At 38.4% G+C, this 24,746-nt stretch overlaps 1 protein-coding gene across 5 annotated transcripts in view; it reads right to left on the reverse strand.

Annotated features, from left to right (window-relative positions):
• The window catches only part of b3galt1b (UDP-Gal:betaGlcNAc beta 1,3-galactosyltransferase, polypeptide 1b), a 114,088-nt gene that overhangs the window by 48,006 nt on the left and 41,336 nt on the right, over window positions 1–24,746 (reverse strand). For all 5 annotated transcript variants that reach the window (XM_057336306.1, XM_057336303.1, XM_057336307.1 and 2 more), the window contains one exon: window positions 10,298–10,352. The gene's annotated coding sequence lies outside the window, so the exon portion shown is untranslated. The remainder of the gene's footprint in view (window positions 1–10,297; window positions 10,353–24,746) is intronic.

Below are 24,746 nucleotides of genomic sequence, written 5' to 3' on the forward strand. Positions count from 1 at the left end.
CACGCAGAAACACATGCACAAAGACACACGCTTTCACACAGACATCTTTCAGTCAAATACACACACACACGCACACGCACACACACACGCACACACACACGCACACACACGCAGGCATTCTCACACAGACACATGCACACACATGCATACACACTAAAAAACATGCACGCATTTAAACACACACACACACACACACACGCACGCACGCACGCACACACACACACACACACACACACACACACACACACACACACACACACACACACACACACACACACACACATGCATGTATTCACACAAACGCACGTGTGCACACACACACACACGCACGCACACGCACACACACACACACGCACACACACACGCACACACACACACACACGCAGGCATTCTCACACAGACACATGCACACACATGCATACACACTAAAAAACATGCACGCATTTAAACCACACAACACACACAGTACACACACATCACACACACACACACACAACACACACAGCACACACACACACACACACATATACACGCACGCACACACACATGCATGTATTCACACAAACGCACGTGTGCACACACACACACACACGCACGCACACACTATAACACACGCATGCACACACACTGTTTACATGTGTTAGATATTTTTTATATTTCTTCAGTTTAGCGTAACAGAGCTTGTTACAGTACGTCAATCATGTTTGTCTTCTGCTTTCTATCGATTCTCCTGAATAAACATATCAGCTATTTATGCAACATTTAAAAGCTGCAGGCATTTTGGACGGTTGTTCATTTTTCAGCATTGTGATTCAATTTAAAATCCCTATAATCCCAAGCTTAAACAATGCTTATTTAGCTATGGTTATTTGTCGGTCATAAAAAGCACAGAGAGAGAAACACACATGCACGCGCACACACACACACACACATACACACACACGCACAGCACACGCACGCACACACACACACACATGTTGGGTTTCCATGTTTTATGGGGACATTCCATAGACGCAATGGTTTTTATATTGTACAAACTGTATATCATATTCCCTACCCCTAACAATCACACACAACTGTCTGCTCTTTTACATTAAAAAAAAGTTAATTCTGTATGATTTATAAGCTTGTTTCCTCATGGGGACAAAAAAATGTCCCCACAAGTACAAGGATTTTGGATATTGCCATCATTGTGGGGACATTTTGTCCCCATACCGTAGGGTTTACCCTTCCCACACACACACGCACACACACATGTCTGGTTTACTATCCCCGTGGGGACAGTCCATAGGCGTAATGAGTTGTATACTGTACAAACTGTATATTCTATCCCCTATCCCTAACCCAACCCCTAAACCTAAAGATCATAGAACACTTTTTGCATTTTTTAAAAATATTGTTCTATACAATTTATAAGCTTTTGTGCCCATGAGGACCTCAATTTTGGTCCCCACGGTGACACGAGTCCCCATGTGTTGGTGTGCATTCAGGTTTAGGTCCCCACCGGGGTATACAAACATGAACACACACACACACACACACACACACACCTCTCTCCTGTAGCCACAAATTCAAAGTGGCACTACACTAATGTAAATACATCTCTCTCTCTCTCCGGCCTCACCTTCCTGCAAACTAAATTCAACAAAATCACATCTCCAGAGCTGTCACCAGAAACTATTGTCTGCAAGGTAGCCATTTGTTCCTCCTACAAATGACATATTTCCTTTCTTAGAAAGAGTCAGTGATGCAAAACCACAAGAGCCATTGTTTCACAGAGGAGGTGATTTTTCTAAAGCTATTAATAACTAGTCCAGGTGTTTTATTTTACAACCCAGAGGAAAATCTTTTTGCTCAGATGTTGATCTTTCATAGCTCAGGAGATTTGATGAAGTTCTCAGATATGTTTCATTAAGTATCAACAAACAGAAAACAGAAACAAACAATACTGTACGTGTTCATGTATAAATGTTGATTGTCGAGGTAAAATAATGTGAATTTGGGTAAATGTGATGAGAAATGTTTGAGTTCACATTGAGATCTTCAATAATGTTGACTTTTGATTGCAGACTTGACAAATCTAAACTCCGTTTGACACATTGTTGACATCTCTTCTCAAACTCTCATGACAGAGACTTTTCTCAGGAGACGCTGATTTTTTCCATTTGCTCTCCATTTAATCTCATTGATGTCTAGGAGAAATAACTGTGATATTAAAGTGATGTCATTGTGATATAGACACAGACACATACATGTATGTAACAGAAGCAGCGATCCTCCAATAAAACACCCAATTGGCTTTTATGCAGTTTCATATTTTCACTAAATTGAACCGTTTTGAGTCCTTTGTTTGTAACCGAACCGTCACGCAACGTGAACCTTTTTTGCACCGACGCCAGATTTATTATTCCTCTGTTATGAATAATCTCATCTTTTTGGTTTGCGTCCAACCCGCATCCACGTTCCAAATGAGAAGAGAAAAGAATCAAATGACACGAAGTGCCTTTAATTAGTAAATTATTCGAATCACAGGATTATCAAAAATACGTATTATTACCAAATGGCCTTTTTGTTTGATTTCTATTGTTAAAGTGAGCTAACTCCTCCTATCACATATAACACAAGGGTCATAAAGATGGGCGGCACGCTCACCCCAGAGGTCTCCCAACCTGGTGGAGAGCACGCGCTGCATTATTTATCAGCCATTCAAGTTATGATTATAGACTGTTACCGCTCTCATCTCCACCCCTGCTGAATGTAATCTGACTTCAAGGGCAATTGCACCGCAAAGTCGTTCAGTTCAGAACATTTGTCGAGGCGTTTAGGGCTTAAGAAATCCCAAAGAAATCCATTATAAACCCTTTCCTTTAGGATAAGAAAAGCCAAAACCCGATCCAAGATCTGTCTTAAAATGCACAATCCTGCAGTGCAGCATATGTTGGGAACAGCATCCTACCATCCAACGCTCACTAGACGTTTCATGTGTAAGTATGCTAATAACGGGATGTCAATTTGGCCAACATTCCCTCAGGACCACATGAATCATTTCTGTAATTACACAGGAGCAATCGATCGGAGCCATTGATTATTGTATTAGACAATGAGACCGACATTACAAAGAAGCCGTTCATCTCCAGAGAGACGCGGAATGAGAAGAAAATCACTACCGGGGTGATTTTTACAGCGTTCATGCGACATACAGCACAGACACGGTGAGCTGGTAATTTATACACAATCCACGCCTCCTCGCACCTGCCCTCACGCTCCGACGCATAACCGCAACTTATTCTCAAGCAACACACGCCTACGCGCATCCCACGTGTCATTTGTACTCGCTAGTCAGTTTGGCACGAAACAATAGATGAAGAGAGAATAATTGACCGAGCTAGAGACGAGGCACAGAGCTTTCAGCCTTTATTACTGTTTCACAGAGATACAGAGGAAACATTCTTGGGTATGATTTGTGACTGACTAATTTTGGTGTGCTGTGGTGTAACGCGCCTTGAAACGCAACAGGAAATCTGTCAAACGCATTTGCATTCTACTAAAAACGTCTCATGAAAAAGGAATGCATATGTTTTGTATAGAGAGAGGGAAATATTTGTATTCTCATCAATGCTAAATAGAGTTGCGATTCACTGACAAGTTATGATGCAAACACCTGTGTGTTATTGACCAGCCGGTGTTGCCGTAGTTCAGCGCCAGATGTATTTATATGAATTACTTTGGTTCTTTTCTGCACAAACACGCTTCCTTTACATTACGCTTATTATCGAATGCAAATGCAAATCTCAGTGTTGTTCGTCCGGTGCAATTACCAATTCTCTATCACAGCCGACGGAAAGCAGGCGGAAGACGTTTTTATTTTAAAGACATGTTTGTGTGCGTTTCTATGTGCATGACAGAAATGATGATGAAATAATGGGGAACAGCTTATCACCGGGCACATATCCAGACCCACGGCGTGCACAAGAACACGTCCAGCATTTTAAAGAGCTGATTCAGGTGTCTGGATTCTAGTAGCATCCCGTCTGGAAACACGGCATGCAAACTTCCTTCAGCACAGATGTTTAACATTTAGGCACTTAGCAAATGCACATATTCGATGCCATAGAAGAACCTTTTGGTTCCATAAAGAACCTTTAACATCTGAAGAACCTTTCTGTTTCACGAAAGGTTCTTTGCGGTGAAAAAAGGTTCTACAGATTATAAAAAAGTAGGAAAGAGATGGTTCTTCAAAGAACCTTGGACTGAATGGTTCTTTGTGGAACCAAAATTGTTCTTCTATGGCATCGCTGTGAAGAACCTTTTATTGTGATACTTCACTCAAAAATGAAAATTCTGTCATCATTTACTCACCCTTGAGTTGTTCGAAATCTGTATAAATGTCTTTGTTCTGATGAAGACAGAGAAAGACATTTGTAAGAATGCTTATAACCAGACCGATTTTGCCCCCCATTGACTCCCATAGTGGGAAAAAATACACTGGTAGTCAAAAGTGTCCCAGAACTGTTTTGCTGTCATACATTCTTCAAAATGTCTTCATTTCTGTTCAACAGAACAAAAAAAATGTTTAAGTATTTTTTTCCCACTATGGGAGTCAATGGGGGGCAAAATCTGTCTGGTTATAAGCATTCTTCCAAATATCTTTCCCTGTGTTCATCAGAACAAAGACATTTATACAGATTTGGAACAACTCGAAGGTGAGTAAATGATGACAGAATTTTCATTTTTGGGTGAAGTGTCCCTTCAAGCACTTTTATTTTTAAGAGTATATAGTGAGTTTGGAGCGTGTGCTGTTACCCGAAATGTCCTTGTGTATTAAAAACAAAACAGACAACACGTAGTAAGTTATCACCAGCAAGCGAATTTCTCGCTGAGTCTTGAAATCCTTGAAAAGGCTCTCTTACAACAAATGCCCCTGTTACTTTTCAACACATATCGCCTCTTTCAAAGACTTGCAATTTTTCTAAACAATAAGCCCCGTAGGCCACGTACTGTATAACCTCTACATCTCAAAGCCAGCCAGTACCAAACAGAGAGACGACATCAGAGCGACGAGACTTTCCTTTAACCGATCAAATCTCACATCCTGCAGCGCGACAGAGACGCTGACAAAGAGAGACGCGGCAGACAATCAATATGAGAAAAGTGTTTTCAATCTCCACCGCACACAGACACACTGAAGAAGAAACTGTTAAGATACTGCTCATTTGAAGGTGAAGTGTGTAATTTCTGCACCGCAAGTGGAATGGCAATCTAGTGAAGCAGACACACCGTCACTGGAGACGTCTGGAATAGCATACTAACATCATTTCAAAGGAGAATCAGAATGTTTTGCTCAAATGTTGCTCTTTAATGCTTTAATGTTGCTTTTAGTATCAACTTAGTCTCAGATGTTTCTCCTAACATTGCGGAGGAGGAATAAAAACACAAACCTTTGATTGCACACTTGACTAATCTGAGCTCAGTTTGTGACATTGAGCGCGTTTACATGCACAAAATAAATGGATATCTATCAAAAATCAGCTTAAAAAGAAACCTGTGTTCACGTGTTTACATGCATAGTAATAAACCGGCTACGCAGAAAACCGCGTTTACACGGAAGTTTGATACTTGCCGGGTTTCTCGCGTGCAGTGACGTCATCGTCGATAGTCTGTTTAGTAATTAAAATGCAGCGGGAAAACGGTCAGAAGCTGTATTTTTATATCTCTTCTCGTGTCCGCAGTAGCTGCATATGTAACAACAGTTATTTTGACGTTTCAACGGCATGATTCGAGAGCGGACTTTTATACGTTATTTTACCAGTACTTCCGTTTGGGACTTTTACTACTGCGCTTTCAGACATGCGCACATAAACAAAACCGAGAGAAACCCGGTAAAGGCGTTTACAGGAGTAAACGGGCAAAAAACTACCTCTGCCGAGCGGGTTTTGCTTACGCCGTTTATGACCTTTCCCCGATAAAAGAAAACCGTTTTACGCGTTTACATGACCTTACATATATCACCTTATTAAGCATAATCGGCGTAAGACTGTGCATGTAAACGCGCTCATTGTTGAGATCACCTCTGAAACTCTAATGATATTTGTGAGATTTCTGGGTCTTTCTCAGGGAAACATCTGAGACGCAGGAGATTCTGTGTTCGTATGCTGGGCACAGTAGGCAGATTTTCAGTATGCATAGAACACTCGCATACTACGTTTGCCAAAATGTGCAGTATATAACAGAGCACACAGTAGTGTGTTGAATAAACCTAAAGCAATTATAGACGTGAATTACAACATCTTTTAAGTAAAACGAAATGTTTTAGACTAAAAACAAGTACATTTAAAAAAAAAAAATACAAATATTCCCAAGACGGTAACTGGATGCCACTTATGGAGGACTAAACCTGCAAAAATTATAAATAAATGAATGTATAAATAAATAAATATATAAATGTAATAATATGAAAATAAATACAGGAATGAATGGTTTGATAAAACAAAATAATTCGTTTTAGCTATTATTGATCTTAGCTTTAACTTTTCTTTTCATTTTTTAAATTGATTTATTATTTTTTGTGTCCATTTTTAATTATTTTTAATTATTATTATTTTTTATTTTTAGATTATTTTATTTATCCTTTCCTTTTATTTTTACATTTATTTATTTATACGTTTATTTATTTTTATATTTATTTATTATCGCATGTATTTATTTCCACTTTTATTTATTTATTCTTGTATTTATTCTTACTTTTCTGTGTCTTGTATGATAATTAGATGGGTTGGTCTTGCCTACTATTGGTTCAGCGTAGATTGAAGCGCTCGATCGATTACTCTTGACTTGTTTTGGACTAACGTCACGTCACTCACTGATCGTTTGCTTCGTGTATAACGTTTATGGCGTGCGCACAATTAGCTAGAGAGTTACAGCATTTAGCCAATTAAGTCGATAACCATGCATCAAATGACTGTGTGTCATTCAGATTAGATGCACTTATTGATGATTTATTACAGATTGACGGCGAGATAAATGACAAAAGTTCTCCCTCGGTTGTTAGCCTCTTTGCAGCACATTCAAAGTCTGTGCGAGTCAGAGGGTGCTATGCTATGGTGGCGTTACAGTTCAACTGGTGAAAATCATAAAGCACAAAATGTAATAAGGTTTAACTACACAGATGAGCTTGTAAACCGAAGTCGCAAGCTAACGCTTTGTCAAAGTGATAGTTATAAGCAGCCTTTCGGTTAGAAAAAGCGTAAAGATTTAATGTAACATGATGTAACATAATGTAAATGAATTGAGACATAGTGAACTTAAGTCACAAGTTAACACGGTAATGAGCATCGTTCTTTCACTACAGGGGCCATCAAATGGAAACCATTCCTTCTAAAAAGACGTGGTTACTAAACGGTACTCGTAAACTACATTCCATAAGAGATAAATAACACAGAGGTCACAAGTTAAGACGGGCATATTCCCTTGATTCATCCAGCTGCATATTGTTGTGTGACATCTTGATATTATTGCAAAGATCCGCAGCAGCTAGCATTGCGAAATAGTTTAGTGTGATTGTTACCGTAGTGACACGCTGCCTCGCTTTATTGTATGGGTACGAATCCCGTGTCAAATCGCTTTATTTATTTTTTCACCTCGCTTCAGCCGTTACGGGCGATCATACCAATAATTTGCAATATTAACAAGAATGTCAAAATCATGTAACAAGAAAGTCTGTGTTTATTAGACATCTTAATATCAAGTCGTCTTGTGCTTTCAGAATCGACGAATCTGCTGAGGTCGTTCATGCACCTCTTTGGCAGAGGACCTGTAACCGGAACTTGGTCACCACCTTAGCACCCCCTGACTCGCACAGATTTTGAAGAACTTTGTCAATTATCTCTCCGTCAATCTGTAATAAATCCTCAATAAATGCATCTAATCTGAATGACACATAGTCATTTGATGCATGGTTATCGACTTCATTGGCTAAATGCTGTAACTCTCTAGCTAATTGTGCGCACGCCATAAACGTTATACACGAAGCAAACGATCAGTGAGTGACGTGACGTTAGTCCAAAACAAGTCAAGAGTAATCGATCAGACAAACGCTTCAATCTACGCTGAACCAATAGTAGGCAAGACCAACCCATCTAATTATCATACAAGACACAGAAAAGTAAGAATAAATACAAGAATAAATAAATAAAAGTGGAAATAAATACATGCGATAATAAATAAATATAAAAATAAATAAACGTATAAATAAATAAATGTAAAAATAAAAGGAAAGGATAAATAAAATAATCTAAAAATAAAAAATAATAATAATAAAAAATAATTAAAAATTGACACAAAAAATAATAAATCAATTTAAAAAATGAAAAGAAAAGTTAAAGCTAAGATCAATAATAGCTAAAACGAATTATTTTGTTTTATCAAACCATTCATTCCTGTATTTATTTTCATATTATTACATTTATTCGTTTATATATTTATTTATTTATACATTCATTTATTTATAATTTTTGCAGGTTTAGTCCTCCATAGCCACTCGCGATGCGAACTACTGTTTCTCGAAAAGCATTTTCGTTATACGAAAAAAACATTTTTCGTTTTTCGAAACATTTCGCTATACGTGCCTGTATGGAGATTTGGGGAACGCGCTGCACCGCTTCCTATAAAAACTCCAACTGATGAAACAAAGCCAAAGGTTTTTAATGAGCAAAACTAGTTTGCCCGATGGCTTCGGCAAAGTCCCAGCTGACAGACTGCGCCTCCAAACCACCCCATCGACTCGGTGCTGTTCTATTTGTAGACAAAGAAAAATCAAATGGTGAAATGAGAGCTCTCCCCCAGTGAGACTCTTAAAGTGTGCCTGATGGTTTAATGAATGCTAATTGCTCCTTAGTGGAAGCACCAGATGAAAATACATCCACACACAAATCACATACTGTACAGTCTGCCCTGATGAATTATAAGTGTATGATTCACCAAAGCTACACTCAGTTACCATATCTTAAATCTTTTATAAGCACCTAATTTGAAAGAAATACGAAAAAGAGCGAACCGCTAATTTCGCAAATACTCCGAGATAATTTCATATAAAATCAGAATAATGGATTTTACTTTTGACAGATGCATTCATCAAAAGTGAGTATGAGAGAGAGAGAGAGTGTGTGTGAATGTGTGTGAGATTGTGTGTGTGTAAAAGAGAGAGAGCAAATGTGCATGTGTGTGCATGTGTGTGAGAGGGGCGTGTGCGTGTGTGTGTTTGTGTGAAAGAGAGAGTGCAAGTGTGTGTGTGCGTACAGGTTTAGCTATATTTGTGAGGGCCAAATGTCCTCACCATAGTGAAATACGCGTGAACCCACTTGTGAGGACATTTTACTGGTCCTCACTAAATAAAAAGGCTCATAATTGGCTCAAATAGTATTTTTCTTTAAATGTAATAGAGGGCACATGTTTGTGTGATTATTAGGTTAAGGGTTAGGGATAGAGGATAGAATATATCATAAGCCTGATATAAAATCAATGGAAGTCTATGTAATGTCCTCACTAGTATACTGAAACAAACCGTAGTGTGTGTGTGCGTGCGTGCGTGTGTGTGTGTGTGTGTGCGTGCGTGTGCGTGTGTGTGTGTAAAAGAGAGAGAGCAAGTGTGCATGTGTGTGAGATTATGTGTGTGTGAAAGAGAGAGAGCAAGTGTGCATGTGTGTGAGATTATGTGTGTGTGAAAGAGAGAGAGCAAGTGTGCATGTGTGAGATTGTGTTTGTGAAAGAGAGAGAGCGAATGTGTGTGTGTGTGTGTGTGTGTGCGTGGGATTGTGTGCGTGTGTGTGTGAGCACCTTATGCTTCTCTGAATTATGTAAATCAGGCATTAGTCTGCAACTCGAATACTTTCTTAAACAGAAAAGCATAAATAATTGGCTGAGGGGATGATTTAAGCCAGTGCCCTGAGGCAATCACTTTAATTTCATGAAAGACTCTAAAGGCCTTTGAATTCATTTCTGTGTCTCAGCATTCTCTCTTCAAACAAAAGTGAAAACAGATAAAACATCACAGGGCTACATCTGTAGGTCAACTTTTAAAGTTTTGCCTTCCAATAAAAACTTCTTCTGTATATCACCAGTACACAGCATTTAAAGAGCACTCAGAAAGGCACAATAGCAGCCAACGCTATTCTACACAAATTCTATAGATTTAACAGCATGAAAGGCGGCGGTTGATTGTTTTCTTTCATAAAACAACTTTGCTCTCAGGCAGTTTAGCAATTCAAGCACTTTCAGTTCCCAGCGTCAGGCTGTATCTTACCTCAGATATGATCCATTCGCCCTGTTCCACAGTCTCTCCTCTGTTCTCCGACCATCTGTGGAAAAGACAAGAGGTTATTAGAGGGGCTGAGAAAAATACAGCTGAAAGCAGCAATTACGGGTCCAAGCACAGCAGCGGCAGAAATATTCTAATAGAGCCAAGAGCAGATGATAACAGAATTATGATTTTAGGATCAGACATTTATAGGTTATCAGCATATTTTATCAACATTTATAGGTTTTGACCACCAGGGGCCACAATCTCAAAAATGCAAACCTACCTGGGCAAGTTAACTATTTCAATACAATTTTGACAGACACTTTTATAAAAATCGACTTACAATGCATTAAAGCTTTCCCCCTTTTGTTTGACATTTTTCGTGTTTAATGGCGTTTTCAATTTAAGACCTGTCTCTTTAAATGTTGAGCATCTGACGTGGACAAGGTTGCACACTTTGAAGATCTTCTCAAAAAGAGAAAAGTGAAGGAATAAAGAACGGACGAATAATGAAAAATAGTTTCTCTTTTAAAATGTAATGTAAAATAATGCACTTCATTATTTGCAAATAAATTGTGGGACATTTTCTCGATATGCGACGTGCGGGACAAGGGGTAAAAAAATGCTGTGTGGTACGACGCAATAGGGGACGTGTGGTCGCCCTAAATATGGTTGACTTTGCAAGTTTATTGCACTTGACATGACTCAAAGAATCTAAAGATCTTTCACATGTACACTGCTTTGGTGGACAGAAATAAAATAAAAAGAATAAAAAGGAGGAGAATGAAAGCGAGAGGGAGAGAGGAAACAGGAAGTTAAGCAGGAAGACTGAAGACGGGGCGACGTGACAGACCCGGGATGACGGATGGCAGATGAATATGGGACTGGAACGATTGATTATTAAAGCTGCTTTGTTTGGAAGGTCCAGCGTGTGCAGACTGAGAGAATCAGAGATGCTCTGACTGATGTGGACAGCTCAGAGAGAGAGAGAGAGAGAGAGAGAGAGAGAGAGAGAGAGAGAGAGAGAGAGAGAGAGAGAGAAGATAGAGAGAAGAGAGAGAGAGAGAGAGAGAGAAGAGAGAGAGAAGAGAGAGAAGAGAGAGAGAGAGAGGAGAGAGAGAGAGAGGAGAGAGAGAGAGAGAGAGAGAGAGAGAGAGAGAGAGAGAGAGAGTGAGAGAGAGAGAGAGAGAGAGGAGTGAGAGAGAGAGAGAGAGAGAGAGAGAGAGAGAGAGAGAGAGAGGAAGAGAGAGAGAGAGGAGAGAGAGAGAGAGAAGAGAGAGAGAGAGAGAGAGAGAGAGAGAGAGAGAGAGAGAGAGAGGAGAGAGAGAGAGAGAGAGAGAGAGAGAGAGAGAGAGAGAGAGAGAGAGAGAGAGAGAGTACAGTGAAAGTTGTACAGGAAAATGTTCCAGCAGCTCTTTTATGTTTTCTTTTCCTTTTGCCTTTCCCTCGTCTCGTCTCCTCTCTGTCTTTACCTTTCTTTTCCTCTATTTTGTCTTACCTTTCTCTCTTCCTGGTCTTTTCTTTTCTCTTTTTCATCCCTTCTTTTTCTTTTTTCATTTTCGTTATTTTCCCCCTTCTCTTCTGTTTCTCTTTTCTGCTCTTCTCTTTGTCTTCTATTCTCTCTTTTCCCCTTTTTTCATCTTTTCTCTTGCTTTTTTTGTCTTAGTCGTTCTTTTCTCCCCCTCTCTTCTTTTTCTCTTTTTTTGTCTTTCAATTCTCCGTCTTTTCTTGTTCTCTTTCTTCTTTTCCTTCCCTTCCTTTTCTCTCTTTTCCTTTTGTTTTCATTGTTATTTTCTCCCCCCATCTCATCTGTTTCTCTTTTCCTCTTTCCTGCTTTTCTCGTTCTCTTCATCCCAGCCCAGACGAACCCTTCCCCATCATCACTCCTCCAGATGATTACAAGGACGATGAGACGCATCTATTTAATTGGCTCCTCATTCAAAACAATGTAAAATGCATCTGATTTGGTAGGCGAAATGAAATATTCATGGCCTCATTAAAGACTTTATTTAGTGGATTCTGTCCGAATCCTAATAATCTTCATCTGTCCCTTCATGCCTCGACTTAGCAAACAGCGGCAGTATTTTACTGCTAATTGATATGGTATTCATGATCCACGGTGCCATTAAGTCTAATTTGGCACATCCCGGGGTTTCACTTCTGCACACAGCTTAATTTCAACGCCTCGTGTGCATCTGTATGCATTTCCCGGTTTCCTGCGATGTAAATGTCAGGGGTACTGATGCATGCTATTTCACGGGAAATTAGAGCTCTGCGCTTCTTGTCGCTGAAAGGTCAGATAAGATCTTCTCTAATGAAACAGTTTTTGACCTGATTATTCTGTCACCGCTCCTGACGACGTAGACACGCGTACAACAGCACCGTAATAGCCTCCGCTATTCTTTCATGGATATATATATTTTCTACACCCAACAAAACACAACAAGTAAAATCAGAGAGAAGATCTCTTTAAAATCTCAATTTTGTCTCCTACACATCTATGAGATTAAATCGAAACAAACGGAAACTTCTTAGTCGAGTTTCATTTGCACCTCTACAGACCCTTCTGTCAAACTCCTGAAGTTTTCAGATGACACCACAGTCATTGGCCTTATTCAAGACGGTGATGAATCTGCCTACAGAAAGGAGGTTGCTCAGCTGGCTGCCTGGTGTAGTCAAAACAACCTAGAGCTGAATGCATTCAAGACAGTGGAGATGATAGTGGATTTCAGAAGGAACCCTCCATCACTTCCTCCCCTCACCATCCTGGACAGCACTGTGGATACTGTGGAGTCATTCAGGTTCCTGGGCTCCACCATCTCACAGGACCTGAAGTGGGAGTCCCACATAGACTCCATTGTAAAGAAGGCCCAGCAGAGGTTATACTTCCTCCGTCAATTGAGGAAGTTCAACCTACCACAGGAGCTACTGACCCAGTTCTACTCAGTGGTCATCGAATCTGTTCTGTGCACTTCAATTACTGTTTGGTATGGCTCGGCCACCAAATCAGACCTACGAAGACTACAACGGACAGTTCGTAGTGCTGAGAAAATTATTGGTGCTCCTCTGCCCACACTTCAGGACCTGTACGATTCCAGAGTGAAAAACAGGGCAAGAAAAATCATCATTGACTCCACACACCCAGCACACAAACTCTTTGATCTGCTGCCCTCTGGCCGGCGCTTTAGAGCACCAAACACCAGGACTTCCAGACACAGAAGCAGCTTCTTCCCCCAGGCAATCTCCCTCCTAAACAGATAACTGCTCCTTAAGAGCAATATTCCACTTCCACTACTCCTATAGTGTGCACTATAGTGCCTTATTATATCTACATCTTATGTATACATGTATATAACACTACCTCTACTTACTAAATTATCCATTTGCACAAGTGTACATACAATCTGTTAATATGTTTATTCTACTATATACTACCCTGTACAATGTCTCTTATATGTTATTATCCCCCATTTTCTGTAAAATAGTCTTTATTTTATATATGCACAATTTAGAATCTTTTAGACTGTAAATCGTATTATATTGTATTGTCATTGTGTTGAATGTCTGTACTAGAAGCTTCCAACACCAAAGAAAATTCCTTGTGTGTGCAAGCACACTTGGCAATAAAGCTCTTCTGATTCTGATTCTGATTCATGTATCAACATAGTCTCAAATGTTTCTCTTCAAATTGATATAATCTGGATTTGGGTAAAGGTGATGAGAAGAGTGAGTTCATATTGAGATCTTCAGTAATATTGACCTTTGATTGCAGACTTGACAAATCTGAGCTCAGTTTGACACATCGTTGACGTCTCTTCTGAAACTCTAATGACATTCGTGAGACTCTTTTTCTCAGAAGACGACAGACGAGACGTAAGCAAAAGTTCATCAAGTTTGTTCTTCATTTAATTTCATCGATGTAGAAGAATTTGGATAATAAAATAAATCTCATTTGTGATTTTTCTTTCTTATGGCTGACGTTGACACGTCCATGACTATTCGATGACTTTTTAAGATTCTGTGACTTTTCTAAGCCTGAAAGTCAATTTAAAAAATCCCTGCGATTTCCAGGTTTAACATGAGGATGGGAACTCGAAAGTTTGCTGCTGCAAATCTATTCAATCTGTTCGGAGCGGATGGCTGTGGAGGAAATACAAGATCGTCATTCACTAAAAGTGACGTGTAATCGTTCAACCTGAACCCTTCTGTTAATGCACACAACACACTGTGATGTTCTCACCCCTTTTATCAATAAATCTCACAGAGACGTGTTCAATAACTCCTGCTTGACTTCAATCTGGCACCACTGTTTCCACACCCTCAAACACATCCCTGTTCGTCCGTCGCTGTCGTAGATTCCTCCATCATTCTAAAAACAGAAAACAACTCTTTGGCTTTTAGCATCACCGTCCCCACCCGTGGAATCCACTGCGCTCATTTGTAAACAAACTGTCATTTGGAATGATGAATGTGTTTCATTTGCTCCCGTCTTCGGCGAGAAAACCGGACCGGATGAAAATTCGCTTTGAAAACCGAAGCGCTACGCCTCTCCGCTCGAGCATCGCGGGCTCCACGGCGACAGCTATGACAATAAAGCACGTCATTAACCAATGAAGGAATTCCAACTGTGAAATCTTCATTCTTTAACTCGGCAAAGATGGAGAATTATTGCGGAGATATTAATTGCCGCTGACAGCTGATGACTACTGGCACGGATCTGGCGACACATTACGGAGGTTGATTCATCATATTTACCGTTCTGGTGGTATCTAAGTGACAGGCCAGAGAAAGGGAAGCATTCCCCGCCGAGATGAAATCGGCTCTTAAACTGCTTACAGGCTCCTCCGCAGAATACACAATGGGCCTAAATGTCACTTCGGCGATCGCGGCGTCTACACAACAGGCCGACAGGAGGATATCAAATTGCGTGAAGAAAGTCATTCGCTGGACTGCATTGCCATAAAACGAGTAATAAAACGGAAAGATTAATCTGCGAAAGGATTGTCTTTCTGCTTAATAACAGGAGAAGGCAGACATTTATAAAACAATATCAGTCTAAACCACTGCCAATGATCAAAACAGTCCCACAGCGGTGAAAAAACTAAACGTAAATAATCTATATACACTACAGTATAAAGAAATATTGGGTTGTTTCAACCCATAATTGGGTCAAATTTAAAACAATTTAAAGCAATGGTTGGGTTGGTCCACATTTCACCCAACCATGGATCCAAAAACCTTTTTTTGGACTGTCAAAAGTTTAAAAATAATTTGTTTCTAATGATCTTAAAATCTTGCTATTATTATTCTTTTAAACTAAAAATACGAAAGTATACATTGTCTACTTTTTATGTACTTCTCAAAACTACACTTAAGTGACTTATACTGACAGAAAAGTATGAAGTAAGTATATTTGCTGGGTACTTTACTTAATCTATTGATGCAGATATACTTAAAAGTATAATTAAGTATTCTAAGTAGCCTTGTAGCTGTGTTTACTCTTTTGATTAAGTAGTCTAATAAATATATAAAATATAAAATAAAACATATTTTAAAAACAGTTTTAGCCTTATAAACGTACGTGTTCAAGTTTACATAGTAACAATACAATGAAATACATATAGTAAACTATAAGAAACACTAAAGAAATGTATAAGTAAACTTTCCGTATAAAAAGTACTCCAACGTGTACTTTTGTAAACTAAAAATGTACCACTAAAAATGTATTGAACTACTCGAAGGGATGTGCCAAGATTAATCGCAATTAATCGCAATTAATAAATAATATATGTCTGTCTGTGTACTGTGTATATTAATTTTGTATTTATAAACACAAACACGTAAACATACAGATATATGAATTTAGGGAATATTAACATGTATTTATTTATATTTATATATGATTTAAATTATATTTAAACATTTATTGATTTTTATATTTTATATTTTTTTTAAATATATACATGCACACGTGTGTGTTTATAAATACAAAATTAATATGCACAGTAGACAGACATACCTTATGTAAACACAAACTTGTATTCTGGATGTTATTTATTACGATTATTGGGTGCACAACCGTAAGTAAACCAGTAAATCAGTATACCTCCAAGTTCACTTGTATTATAGCTGCAGTACAAAACAAAAACACAACTACTTATGTTCTTACAGTACACTTAAAAGTATACTTTTACACCAAAAAGTGGGCCAATTCAATCCCAAGGAAAGTACTAACTGGTTAGCAGTGATTGTGAATAGCACATGACGGCTGTTTTCAACACTATATTCAATCTTCCTGAGCTGCAGTAATTGAAATTCTCTCCTCATCTTTGAGCTGTCACAGTATATTACTGGATGTATATTCAAAAACAGCTTCTGTTCCAAAAGCAGATGAGCTGTCTGGCTGTCAGGTGTCTACATAGGCCCTCTGCCTACTGCATCCAGAAATGAAACCACCGCACAGACGGCAACTTCATATAAGCGTTGAAATGAATGTCCTGTGATGTTCGCAGCAAAGAACCATGATGAACGGATCAGAGAAAGTGTGAGGAAAAGTGTTAGAGATAAAGACAGAGCCAGAGAGAGAGAGACTGGATAGAGAAAAGGGATATCTGTCAGAACAGAAAAGATCTAGAGTAAATGAAACCAGTTAGCTACATCAACAGACGGAATCACCAAACTATACATCAAGGACACAAAGCTTACATTACTACATATACTATGGATGTAACGGTTTACTCATCTCGCAATGAGATTTACGATACTGATCTCACCATACGATTTATTTTTGCAAAATGAGTTAAGACAAATTAGAAATGAACAACTGCCCTTTTATTATTTCTCAAATGCTGCACAAATAAAAATACCTTTAATAAATAACAAAACTAAACTGCAATTTTAAAACAAATTCCAGATCAAATAAAAAATGAATAATACAAACGTCTCTTCATTATAAACAAACTAAGACTTTGTCTGTGCATTTCTTGTTTTTTTTTACATTTAATAATATCAGCATATCCACGTTTTCAATGTTCGCAGTAAACACAGCGGCCCCTGCTGTTCAAAACATGTATTGCGTTTCAAATAACATCTCAACCGGCTTGAATCGTCACATATTAAAATCGATTTTCAAACGGCTCACGGTGAATCGTTACATCCCTAATATATACATACTATAAAACATAATGGATTGTCTTGACCCATGGTTTGGTCAAATACATCTAGATTCATTTAAACCAACGAGAACATGGGTTGAAACAAAATGCATAAAAATTTTTATTTTTGTCTTTGGCTGAAACTAGATCTCATCCAGAGAGTAATTTAGCATCACTTTCATGCTGTGAGTCACAGTCTTTTAACTGTTCCTGGCATGAAACGCTGAGACGGACCCCCGTTCAACTGCTTCCGTCAAGTTCATCCCGACCTTTCTCTGCAACCTCTGGGCTTGTTGTTGCATTCAGGTTTTCTTGTCAAACACTATTAATCTGCATGTACTTCTACAAATATTTTAAAACGCCAGTAAGAGCCAGCACAGAACAGATCAATTATTGTGAATGTGGGATACTTGTCATCTCAATTATCTCAGTTTACCTAAATTCATTGTAGAGAAAAATAGTCCACGTTTACATAGTAAAATCATTTGGATTCCGATAAACTGAAAAGAGTTTTAGAAAAAACACACTGTCTATTGATCTATCGTCTATCAGCGCTTCAATAAAGGCTAATCACATTCACTATTATCTTCATAAATCAAATCTAAGCAGATTTTTCATTTAACATCTTTAATCAAGCCATTATTGTTCAAAAGAATGAGCCGTTATTGAATCATGTGTAGAAAGTCCGCATCATTTATTGTTAAACTGACTGTAAAATCCTCTTCATACTGGCACACAGCAATGTCCTACTGAGAGATGTTTGATTTTCTATTTTTGGAAAATAAAATTAAAGTAAAAAATAATTAGCACGGTCCAGTTACTGCCACCGTTACACTATTAAAAATACATGTGCTAAAAAGGGTTCTTCACAGTGATGGCATAGAGAAACCGTTCTCACCAGAAACATTTTTTTTCTCACCTTATTAAAGTCTCTTGAACATTTTCCCCAAATAAGAACCTTTAAGAACCTGTGCTTTTAAAAGTGTCAGCATCTTTCATCACAGACATCCATTGCACGTGGTGTATGCATGCGACATATACAGTAAATGTTAGATATTTCATTAATTGTATGTTTTAACAATAAACAATTTAATTCACGCGCTTTTAAAAACAAGAAAAGAAAGTCAGCTACCTTCGATGTCGTACGTCCCAGCCGAGCAAACTGCCGTTGAGATAAATGAGAACGCTAACAGATCGTTCTCTCCGGATAACAGAGGTTTAGTTTTGTATTTCACGCTCTATTTTTTACAACCATTAGGCAGCATGTAGGAAACACAGTCTTCAGTACAAGTGTCACGGGAATAAGCTCAATCGAAACAGCTGAATACTCGATCACCTCCCTTTGCTTTCAGCCATTTCTAACCATCATTTACCCATGAGTAAAAATCAGCACAAACTTCAGCCACATAAAAGTCCAATCCATCTCTTCCTTCCGAGATCTGACACGCACACACACGGGCGGTTTGTGAGGAAGCTAATAAGAATATATCTTTAAAATCTGCCAGAAAGCTTCAGGTCAGGGCTAAATGGACCGATCACGAGATGATGGAAGTAAATGCAGTTTTTCCCCTCAGCGAGCGTTTGGTTGTTTAGTTTCTCACAGGCTATAGGCTAATGCCCTTCATTAAGTGTTATACACCACAGCGTTCGTCATTAGCGCGTTCATTAAAAGAAAATGAGGATGGAGTTTATTGTGTGCCACACTCTTCGAACAGGCCGAGGTGTGAAAGTGTGTCCACCTTTAAGCATCCGCCCTGACCATGTGCGCATTAAAGTAGAAATTGACAGCAAAAATAATATCCCTGAGTAATAATTATTGTCGCAAATTGGCTTAGGAAAACAAGTAGGCATCTTAAAAACGCAATTAGGGCAGAATGCCTGACAGCGACGAAAGGCCCGGACACTTGCGTAAACAAATCAAAATGGCATCAAAATAGCAAGCGCTTAAAGAGAAGACGAGCTAAATATATTCACAGTTAGGACAGGACACAAAATACTGTGGCGTCTGTTTCGTCCTTCCTCTCTCTCTCTCTCTCTCTCTGAACAGCGGTGGACCATCATGAAGATCAGCATAATCTGTCACTGACCACGTTTACATGGACGTCAGTAATCAAATGATTTGCCTTATTCTGAGTAAGATAATATTATGATTAAGGTGTTTACATGAGTTGCTTTAAGAATATACCTCTCATGTTCCCGTTTTACATGTTACACTACATAGTTGGATTAATGGCATACGTCATTACGTCCCTAAGCGACGCCGTTCGACGTTCCCTCCATCATTTCATGTATCAACAAACGGTTCGTCTTCGCCATGCTACCACATACAGTTTTTGGTGTTTCATTTATTTTCTAGAATTTTTGGCATCTTTCTCGTTTCCCGTTAAGACCAAAAATGTTTGAAATGTCTTTCTTGCTTGAAACCATGTTGTTTGCCGTAAAACGAAACGGCTGTCCACTGCCGTGCGTGTGTGTAACCTGTCGCAAAGTGCCACGAAAGTTCCTACGCGCCGGTAATAGTGCGATTAGGCATGTACATGTCTATACCGCACTTCCATAATGCCACTAAAATAGGAGTACTCCACCCGTCTTAATTCCATTTGTGTTTACTACCTTTATGAGTTTAGACGGATTAAGCGAATCGAGAAAGCTCTGTTTACGTGGTCCATTCTTAATCAAGAGTATTGTCTTAATCGTGTTAATATCGCATTATTGTTGTCCATGTAAACGTGGTCAGTGTGACCCGGTGATCAACTTAATATTGAGAACAATTATGCAATTTATACACATTTACATGCAAAAATGATATGAAATCGGAATATTCATTCTAAAAATGCTCAGTTATTTTAATGGGATACAACACACGCTTTAAAAAAAATCCAGTAAAGTGGCAGCTGAGGCACCAAAATAAACAGCAAAATAACAGTTTTTCTGTAATTTTATGTTTTGACCGTATTTAAAAAATACATGAAAAATCAGTGCGTCCTAGGAAAGTGTAAAACATAATCCAACGGTCCAAATTTTACCCAACCATGTGTTGTTTACATTTTGAAAAAGGATTTGTTTTTTGTTGTTTCAACTTAAAAAAAATATGTTACCTGGTAAAAAATATTAGTTAACTTAATGAATTTGATGCAAACTCGTTGTTTGACTAATATTTTTAAGTTGAATTAACTCAAAATTTTAAGGCAACCAGGTAACTTATTTTTTTTAAGTTTAAACAACAAAAAACAACAAATAATTGTTTACAGTGTATAGATTTATAAACCATAAAATACAGTATATATATACAATGTATAGTTATTTTGACTTTCTCCAAATATATAGACTATATTCTATTAAATTCAAGTTTATAAAAGTATTTCTTGTAAAATCTATTGTAAAAGTAGTGCCTTTTACAATGTTGTATTGTTTTAAAGCAGCTTTACACACAAAAATAAAATACATGAAATGTAAAAAACATCCAAAATATACAAATAAGCAAATTATAGCTTATAGTTATATACAGTAGGCGATATAGAATATATTTTTTCTGTATTCTGCGTCTCTAAACATTTACAGCTATATAGTTAAATTGGAAAATATAGATATATATATGTGTAGTTATAAATGTAAAATATGTGTATATACTGTAGTACTTTAACAACCTGCATTTACAATCCTGTCTTGTCTCGTGATTCACACGCATTTAAGATCTTAAAGATGATAAAACGCTTTGATTTTATTTCTTGTGTTGTCGTATTTCTTATTACACGAAACTAAACAGGGCAGGACATATGAAACAGTTCCACCAGCACCAAACCTGCGCTAAGCCGCATAAACCATCCTGCACCAGCATATGAATTCATGTTTGTCCTTTCAGCAGGGCAGACAGATTTCATCAGCATTCCTCATGACATCAGGGTGATGGATAACAGCGGGAGTGTGTGTGCGGCTCTTCCCCGGCTCCTCGGCTAAATGCTCGCGCTATTTTCTCTCCACTGCAGTCGTCTCTTCCTAATAGACACGCTAATGGATGTGTGGCGTACACTGAAACATTGTTGACAGCTCCAGTGTGCAATTAAGTGCTCAAAGACCAATTACATCCCTCAACAGGCCTCTTACGTACATTAACTTTGGGTTTTGACAGACACAGAGGAACTTAACTTGTTGGCAGTGAAGTGCAAGACCTCAGAGGGCAGATGAAATTCTATAACTACCAGAATAATAACACCAGACCTTCAGTGAATACAGCACATAGAGTACTGCTCGGACGTCAAGCTGTATCGGGTAAACTGTAGCAGACAAAATACATGTCCTACTTTGGAAAATGTGTGCGTTGGCTCTTTTTTTAATATATATATACACTCAAAAAAATGTTGCTGCTGTTAGTTTGACTTAACCCATCCTTGTTCACAGTACATAAAGAATGCAAGTAACTGAATTAACGTAAGTTAACTATGTTATTTATACTAAAAATGTAGATCTGTCAGCTTTACTTAACAAGAGTACCATTAAGTACCAAAAAGTACCATTGAGAAGGATAAATATTGAGTTTAATTAACTTAAAATTACTGTTACAATCAGAATGGTTTGGATTTACTCAAAAAAGTTTTGTCAACATTACTTAGATTTATTTTGTTCATACAACTAAAGTATTATTTGTTCAAATTACTTAATATTGTTGCGTGGAACCACTTGACGCAGCTTTTTTATGTAAATTCAACAAATCATTTTTTGAGTGTATTAAAGGGGTGATTTAATGCTGTTCCACGCATTCCGACTTCTTTACACTGTTAAACTTGCTGGCTTCTCATGATTAACATGGTCAACTTGTCAAAAAACGAGTTGGACGTATGACGTAGTATTTCTGTGTTCGATACACTCCCCCAAGGTTCGTATAGGTTTCAGAAAAAGCTTTTTATGAACATGATAAACCGTTACGTAACAACTTTTCTTAATCCCTTATTGCGCAATTCTCCCGGAAAAGCATGCCCACGGCAAGGCGAAACAAATAGCCCGGCCACGTGTCAACCAACGGGCGATAGTGAGAGAAGTTGAGGTGTGTTTGTTTCGACGTATGCAATACTACTCTGTAGGTTGTTACGACCCCAAAGGTCTAGGGGTATAAGGGGGTAACATTATTATATAAAAAAAATTATGAGGTTACTCTGTCCCAGCACAAACGACAACATGGGTTTCTGTTCATCCATTTATTGTAGAACAGACATAATGTAACAAAAGAGCATTGAACAAAAGATAAAGAAGCACATAGACTTTGGGAGAGGGTTAAGCCAAATAAACAAATAAATAAACCAAACTTACTGCGCCGCGAGGGGAATATAAATTGCCTAATACCAGAAAGAAAATATAAATAAACAACATCCGACTTCCCTGACTTCCTCGCTGACTAGAAACAGGAGAAAACCAAAAAAAGGCTACAATTATTAGCAAACAAAAGCACCCAAAAAAAAGGCACCGAACTCCCTAGTGCTTCAATAATGGCCTTAATCAAATTCCTAAACAAAGGGGAAATAGATTAATGAAAGATAATCGCTTGCAATCAGTCTACTTACACCTGCTAATAGCACAATAGCAATAGCACAACTTGTAGACAACCACCACAAATAAAGGACTTAATATTCCACACGTTTGTCACACAAGAGCATAGTTCCAACACCAAGAATCCTCTCTTTGCCTGGGACAAGCGAAGAGCGTAACACTCAGGAGAAGAAGTCTCCTCGATGAACAGATTCCTCGTCCTTAAAAGCAGTATCCTCCACGTGAGCGGTAATGAGGAGCACCTGTCGCCAATCGGAGGTCTGAGTGAGAGGGACAAAAGAACAACAATTCCAAGCATACAGCACTCACAACCTTACACCAACATTGATATTTATTACTCTTATTTTAAAAGAGAAAATACACATACGGGAACGTAACAAGGTACTCAAGATTAATATGAGATTGGCAGAAATTGCGCGTTCAACCGGACCTTTAAAGCTGTATGAAAGATTTTGTGTGCATGTTGTGTATATGCTCAAATGGTAAACGGAATCCGAATGGATGTAAATTCAGAAAATTCTGTCATCATTTACTCACCCTCGTGTCATTTCAAACCTGTATGACTTTCATTTTTCCACAGAACACAAAAGAAGATATTTTTAAGAAAGCTGGTACCCGACAACTTAAAGCTTGTCATTGCAAATGGGGTTAAAATAAGGAGACAGTTTACAACAGTGATTTTTGTTTTTAACCAAAAACATGTACTGCAGACATAAACTAGGATAAGAGAAATTATTTTAACGTTGAAAAAAGGTTACACAGCTACAGTAAAAAGTATTGTGCGGCACAATTTCAAAGTAGCTTTCCCAAAAACGACATTTACAAACACAACACTGTTCTTTTGAAATGTCCCCAGATCATCAAAACAAGAAGAAAAGAACGAAGACTTTTGTAAAACTCCTCAGTGAGGTGTGACACCGCTGTCTGTGATCTCTGCAGTGAGACGGTGGCCAGAAAAACACAGTATGGTCAGCTCAGCCCTGCGGCTTTTTTAGTATTCAGAACGCTGGAAGGGAACAGACAGATTAACCTTCAGTTCCTCTTCCAGCAGTCTGACAGACATCATTACAGTCCAGACACAAGCCGAGATAGATGACACTCAGCACACAAACGCAGCTCTCGCTGGATGAAACCTGTTATTATCCAAACAGAATAGTGCAGGAGAGTTACTGTATGAAAGCCGTAATGTAAGCAGTTTTTATCATTGCTGTTTTAATAAATAAAACCCCCAACAGTGCACCTTGGAGACGTGTGCTTGTTTTAATGATCTTGGTAATGATGGGAAATGTGTTAGGAGGTCGCTCGTTCAGGTTTCATTGAAGTATCAACTTTCTCTCAGATGTTTCTCGTAAAATTCCTGCTTAAAAAGTGCTGCTTCATTTGATGTCTCCAAAATGAATTTCATTTGACATTTTGCTCTAATCAGCATTTTCGATATATACAGGAACAATCCATCAGTACGAGGTGAATCACTCATGTCGTGATGATACTGTATTTGAATGAAGGTCGGTAAAGGTAATTAATGACAGAAGTTTTAATTGCTCACTGGGGCTGAGCAGGTGGAGCGGGTCACCTTGCTGAAGGGTGAAACATTTGTCTGATCAGATGGCCCTGCTGGTCCTCCATACTGTGACTCGCCGTGACCCTTTCTAACCTTAAGATTATAATAGAGGCTGAAGATAACTGCTAATGACTCAACTGAGACACATTTGGAGACGCACTTGGGCTCCGTGACAAAAACCAGTTGAGCATCACAT

The sequence above is a fragment of the Triplophysa rosa genome, linkage group LG6 (assembly GCF_024868665.1).
Source record: "Triplophysa rosa linkage group LG6, Trosa_1v2, whole genome shotgun sequence".
Classification (NCBI taxonomy): Eukaryota; Metazoa; Chordata; class Actinopteri; order Cypriniformes; family Nemacheilidae; genus Triplophysa; species Triplophysa rosa.